We start from the raw sequence: 6019 nt of genomic DNA on the forward strand, positions 1-6019 counted from the left end.
TTTAATTGATTTATTTTTATTTTATTATTTTTTGTTTGTTTTTTTGAGACAGGGTTTCTCTTTGTAACAGCCTAGGTGTACAGTAATAAGATTTTGTAGACCAGGCTGGTCTTGAACTCACAAAGATGCACCTGTCTCTGCCTCCCAAGTGCTGGTATTAAAGGCATGTGCCACCACTGCCTAGATTAATTGAAATCTTTATACCTCATTTACCTAGTTTTATCATACATCGAGAGCAATTGGAAAAACCAAAGGAAAATTAATAAATATAATATCAGCATAGGGAACTTAAAAAAATTCTTACAGCAAACTATAGGTTAGTTTAGAATATGAAACAGTGAAAGTAACCCAGATTAGAGCCACACTAAATATAAAAGCTGAAATAGGTAATTATATACGAGACTGTAATTTTAGGGAATGAATATATAATTAATTAATATATTATATATATGACTGTTTAGGAAATGAATATATATTCACATATAGGTATAATATAGGTATAGATATATGATGACCACAGGAAATCTAAAAAATGTACATGAATCTATATAATTTAGATGATGTGCTCTAATCCAAAAATAGTTTTCTGAACTAAAAAGGCAATTAAAAATAATCTCAAAATACTTTAAGTTTTAAATACGCAGATACTTTCAAAGATTCCTGAATCAAGGAAAATACTTTATTGTGGGATATTGTTTAAATTGTGTGGATATATATTACTATGATTGGTTTAATACGCAAGCTGATTGGCCAATAGCTGAACAGGATAAAGTTATGTGAAAAAACAAAATGAGAGTGATGGAAAAAAGAAATACAGCATCAAAGGAGATGCACCAGACACTGAGGAAACCGGGCATGTAGAAAAGATATGAGTCACATGCCAAAGCATAGAAAATAAATATGGGTTAGTTTAATTGTGTTAGCTAATTATAAGCCTGAGCTATTATCTTAGCATTTACAATGAATATTAACTTTCTGAGTGATTATTTGAGAGTGACTATGGACACAGGAAAATGCTACCTACAAATGGCTTTCCAATGTGGAGCTGAAATTTCCCATTAGACCTAAGAAAGCTTTCAACGGATTCTAAACACACAAACACAGAGCCAAATGTAACTTCTTAGTCTCGTGTTGTTCATGTCAACTGTGATACAAAGACATCTCCTAGCAGCTGGTAACACATCGTGAGCTAAGCCACATGTAGGGGCCTGAAATCTATCACACTGGACACATACAGAAAGGAGTCCCCGAGCCACATGCTATGTGGTGGAGTGGATATAGGGTTTCCTAATGCAGACAAAAAAGGTTACAGAAATTCAATAAAGATAGATTCAGAAAGAGAAAAACTTCTGAATAGGTTACAGTGTGTTAAAATCATAGATAGGCTTGAGAGAGAAATGAGATGGTATAGACAGTCACAAAAAAAGGAAATATATAGTTTTAAAATAATAAAGTACTTAAAATGGCTTAAAAGAAGTAAAGTAAAAGAAATAAGTCAAGTGAAGATGGGAAATACACAGAGAACTTTGATCTTATATGTTATTGTGTTGTCTTTAAATCTTTTGGCTTATAAGAGACTATGGATAATGAAAACTGATAGATAAATCAACCTATATATTTCAAAAATATCTTGACTTCAAATTTTAAGTCAAAATTATGTTTCTTTCACAGGAAATAAGAGGCTATGGACTCATTCCAGATTAAAGAAAATCAAGTTTGATCAAGAAAGACCCCCTAAACAAATTATAATGACAAACATAAAATAAACCTAAAATACTATAAAACACAAAACATACTTTACCTACTCAACCACAAAACAAAAAACCATCTTTGACTGACTTGTATACAATGCACAGTCTATATTGTATTAATGCAGATATTGTGTTACCTTTAAAAATTTATGTAGTTTGAGAGCAAAAGGACCAAACACCAATAAAAATGTATGGCCCAGGTGATCCAGCATCCAGAACAGTTCTAGAATGCTGATTAAAGTGATCCAACTTCACAGGATACTGCAAAAATATCTAACAATTTCTCAAGGTTCCTCCAAAGATATCTAATGCCCTAATGTAATTCCTTTAAACTGTGTAAATATATGTTACTCTCAATGGTTTAATAACAAGACCAATAGCTTAACAGGATAAAGTTAGACAGGAAAGCCAAACTGAGAGTGATGGAAAGAATATGTGTGGCATCAGGGGAGATGCCAGCATACACAGAAAAAAAAACAGGCATGAGTCATATGACAAAGCATAGATAAAAATATAGTTCAATTTAAATGTAAAAGTTAGCAAGTAATAAGCCTGAGCTATTGGCTGAGCATTTACAATTAATAATAAGTTTTTGTGTAATTATTTGAGAGTGACTGCTAACACAGGAAAACTCTGCCTACACTTTACTGAAAAACATACTAGACATAAATATATTATTTCATATCAAAGTACTGGGATTCATCAAAAAGAGATTAAAAAACCGTAGGTCGAAAAATATCATTTCTGCACAATAGAAGATAGACTAGTAACTAAGGATTTAAATCATACAGAAATCAGAGGTTAATAAATCTAGATCAATGTTCATTCCATAAAAATTACCAGATTAAGAATGTTGTTGAAGACCATCAATGATAGCAGAATGACGCAATCTTTCTTGTTAAATAGATTTAAGAAAATGTAAATCAAATAATTTTCCTTTATTGTTTTCTGCTTTCTCTGTTACTTCTTCATTCTTTCTTTTTTATCCTTTTTTTTATTATTCTTTCTTGTTCCATTCTTTGTAAAAATGTGGCTGATGAATTTAAAATCTTATTTGGAATAAATATTACCAAGTTTATGTACATACTTCTTGAAGAGGAAAACAAATTTAGAAAAGTTGAATTTATAACCATCAAGATTAAAAGAGCTAGTTTTAAAAAATATCAGTGTTTTCAGTCATAAAAAAGTTGATTAGGCATTAAAAAATGGAAAAATCCAATACTGAATATCACTGTCAAATGTAGGGCAATCCATTTGGCGCTAGATCCACTGAAATCCACACTATAAGAAACTGAGAACCTAAGGAATGCTGTCATATAATCCATAAACTTTCAAACTTTTCTTAGCTGTATAGCAAGAGTGGGTGTCGTAAACATATAAAAGAATTCCAAAAAAGTAGGATTAAGCCAATAATGTAATAAAAAAATTTAGATGTCTTGAAGCAGTTTTCAGAGAAAGTTTAATAGCTTTTTGTAGTATGAGCAACCTTGTTAGTAAGGAAAAAATATAAAGTAAAACCACAGTGAGATACAATTATACCTTAATATGAGCAAATGAATATATAGACATATAGATGATGATGACATTGATAGATGACAGAAAGATGATAGATAGATAGATAGATAGATAGATAGATAGATAGATAGATGATGCTGAATTGGAAACTACATAAACTATCCTACAATATTGATCAGAATAGAAATGTATACAATTTATTTCAGAAAGAATTTAAAAAATCCAATTACAAAAATAAAAGATCTATAGAATCTAAGAACAATTCAATCTACTTGCATGTATGAGCCAATATATGTGCAGTTATTGTATAATTAAATTAAACTAAAATGTCAGAAATAAAGCAATAAAATACAATTAAGTTATGGGAGAATATTTATAACACAATTTTATTTCTACCAAGTACAAGACCACTTATGAAAATCCAATGATAGGCTCTTTTAGAAATATTTCTGAAACATACATGATTTAATTTTAAGAAATAATAAATATAAGATCCACATTAATTGATATCTGACAAAGTGTCTCAAAACATATCAAGAAAGGTTCTAAAAGAGGCTTCAGCAGTACTGGAAATTGATATACTGATATTCATTTTTATTCATTTATGACTCTTCTACCAATAATTTTATAATAAAAGGTATATTTTCTCAAGTAATCAATTTTATTAAAATAATGGTTTATTTTCTTTTATCCTGATTTTATTTTATCTAAAAAAATAAACTATATTTTTTCATTTTATAAACCAATCCCAGTTCCCACTCCCTCCCCTCCTTCCACTCCCTCCACCTTTTGCTCTCCACCCCCCATTCATTCCTCAGAGAGGGTAAGGCACATTGTTTTCGGGACGGTCCTAGGCCCTTCTTACTATATCTCAGCTGAGTAAGGTATCCCTCCAAAGAGAGTATGTTCCGAAAGCCAGTACAAGCAGTAGGGACAAATCCTGGTTCCACTGCCAGTGCTCCCGCAGTCTGCCCAACCATACAACTGGCACCCGCATTCTAAGGTCCTAGTTTGGTCCTATGCAGTTTCATATCCTGTCCTGACAGAGTTGGTGAGCACCCATTACCTTAGATAAGCTGATTCAGTGGGTGTCCCCATCAAGGTCTTCACCTCTTTGCTCATAGTCTCACACCTCCCACTCTTTGCCTGGTTTATTTTCTTGCAGTTAGAAATACCCTCTTATTGAAACAACATTTTAGGAACAAAACCACCTACTTCTTGATGAACACTGTCTTACTGAGTAAAGCAAACTATCAGAATATAGAGTTAATAATGATTGTGACTAAAACATGTTATTTTCTATTTCCCATAAATATATATGTGTATATTACATTCATCTTTTCTTTCTCATTTAGAAAGCAGTAAGTGTAATTGGTTCCAATAAAGGAAATTAATGTAAAGATAAAAATTGTGTAAAGAACACACAGTACTACTTATTTTTGCATACCAGGCAATAGCAAAAATAAGAACTGGTACCTTAGAACTATAGTCTATTATCTACACAGGTTGCAGCGGGAGGATGACTGACAAAACTGACATAACCAGGTCAGAGTGTTCTGGCAGAATCTTCCAAGCAATAACAAAGGCTTAGGATGATCAGGGCCATGTGTCCCTCCTGTGTGGAGCAAGGGACTAGGTCTCATAGCAAGTAGGATAAGAACTCTATATAATTCTAAAGAACTGAAAACTGTGAGATATAGTAAATGATATTTTTATTTTATTTATTCATATTATTATTTTAAAGTGTAGGGTGATGTGTCAAACTAATACATTTTGGATATTAGTTCTTTAAGACGTTCAAAATTCCAATTGTTAAAGACCACATTAGAGCATGAGACAGAGCTTTGCAAAAATCCTCAGGTATCAATTTAAGATTTTCTCTGGTAGAAAAAACTATTTACAATTTATAAACCAGCATTCAATAAATTACCATGGAAAGATAGTCTTCTTCCTAATAAGAATCAGTATATTAGTGAAATAATGTTTTACTCTCCTTAAGGAGCTTTTAAGTTATAGACAGAGATTCATAGAAAACTAAAGGTGGAAAGAAGTCTTTGCAAGTCAAATTTGGGGAAACTTAGTTCCTCTGAAACTCTCACTCTCAGCAGCAATAAGGGTGAAAGGAACTGAGTGTTACTGAGAGCAAAACTTCCAATTGTCTGGGGAAGTTTAAATTTTCTGAAAGTAAGTAGAAAAGTAATTCATGTGCTTTAAAAACTTGTTGAAATGAGATTGGATGTCATACAATTATAAAATGTGTGTGTGTATACACACACACACATATATAAAATGTGTATGTTACATATTTTACCTTACATATAAATCCTTAGCAAGACTGAAGTAGCTCCAGACTTATTATACATTCATTTAGACCATAATAAATGATTGTTTAAAAGAGGAAGATTTTTAAAATAATGAAAAAAAGTCCTTAGGCAGGTAGGATGGTTCAGCAGATGAAGTACTTCTAAGCTGAAGACTGAATTCCATGCCTAGAATCTACATGGTGAAAGAAAGAACCAGCTGTACACACACACAGACACACACACACACACACACACAGAGAGAGAGAGAGAGAGAGAGAGAGAGAGAGAGAGCGCCATGTGTTTACACTTGAGCAAATTGCATTTAATACATCAGCCTGTTGTGGTGTGATACCTAAATCCAAATTAGAGATAAGAAAAACATTAATGTGTCCATAAAAGATGTTGAAATAGGAGCGGCGGCGGGGCTGCGGCCCCAACACCCCAGCCGCT

This window comes from Alexandromys fortis, unplaced genomic scaffold (genome assembly GCF_014885135.2).
Source record: "Alexandromys fortis isolate MF-2015 unplaced genomic scaffold, M_Fortis_MF-2015_v1.1 scaffold_116, whole genome shotgun sequence".
NCBI lineage: Eukaryota > Metazoa > Chordata > Mammalia > Rodentia > Cricetidae > Alexandromys > Alexandromys fortis.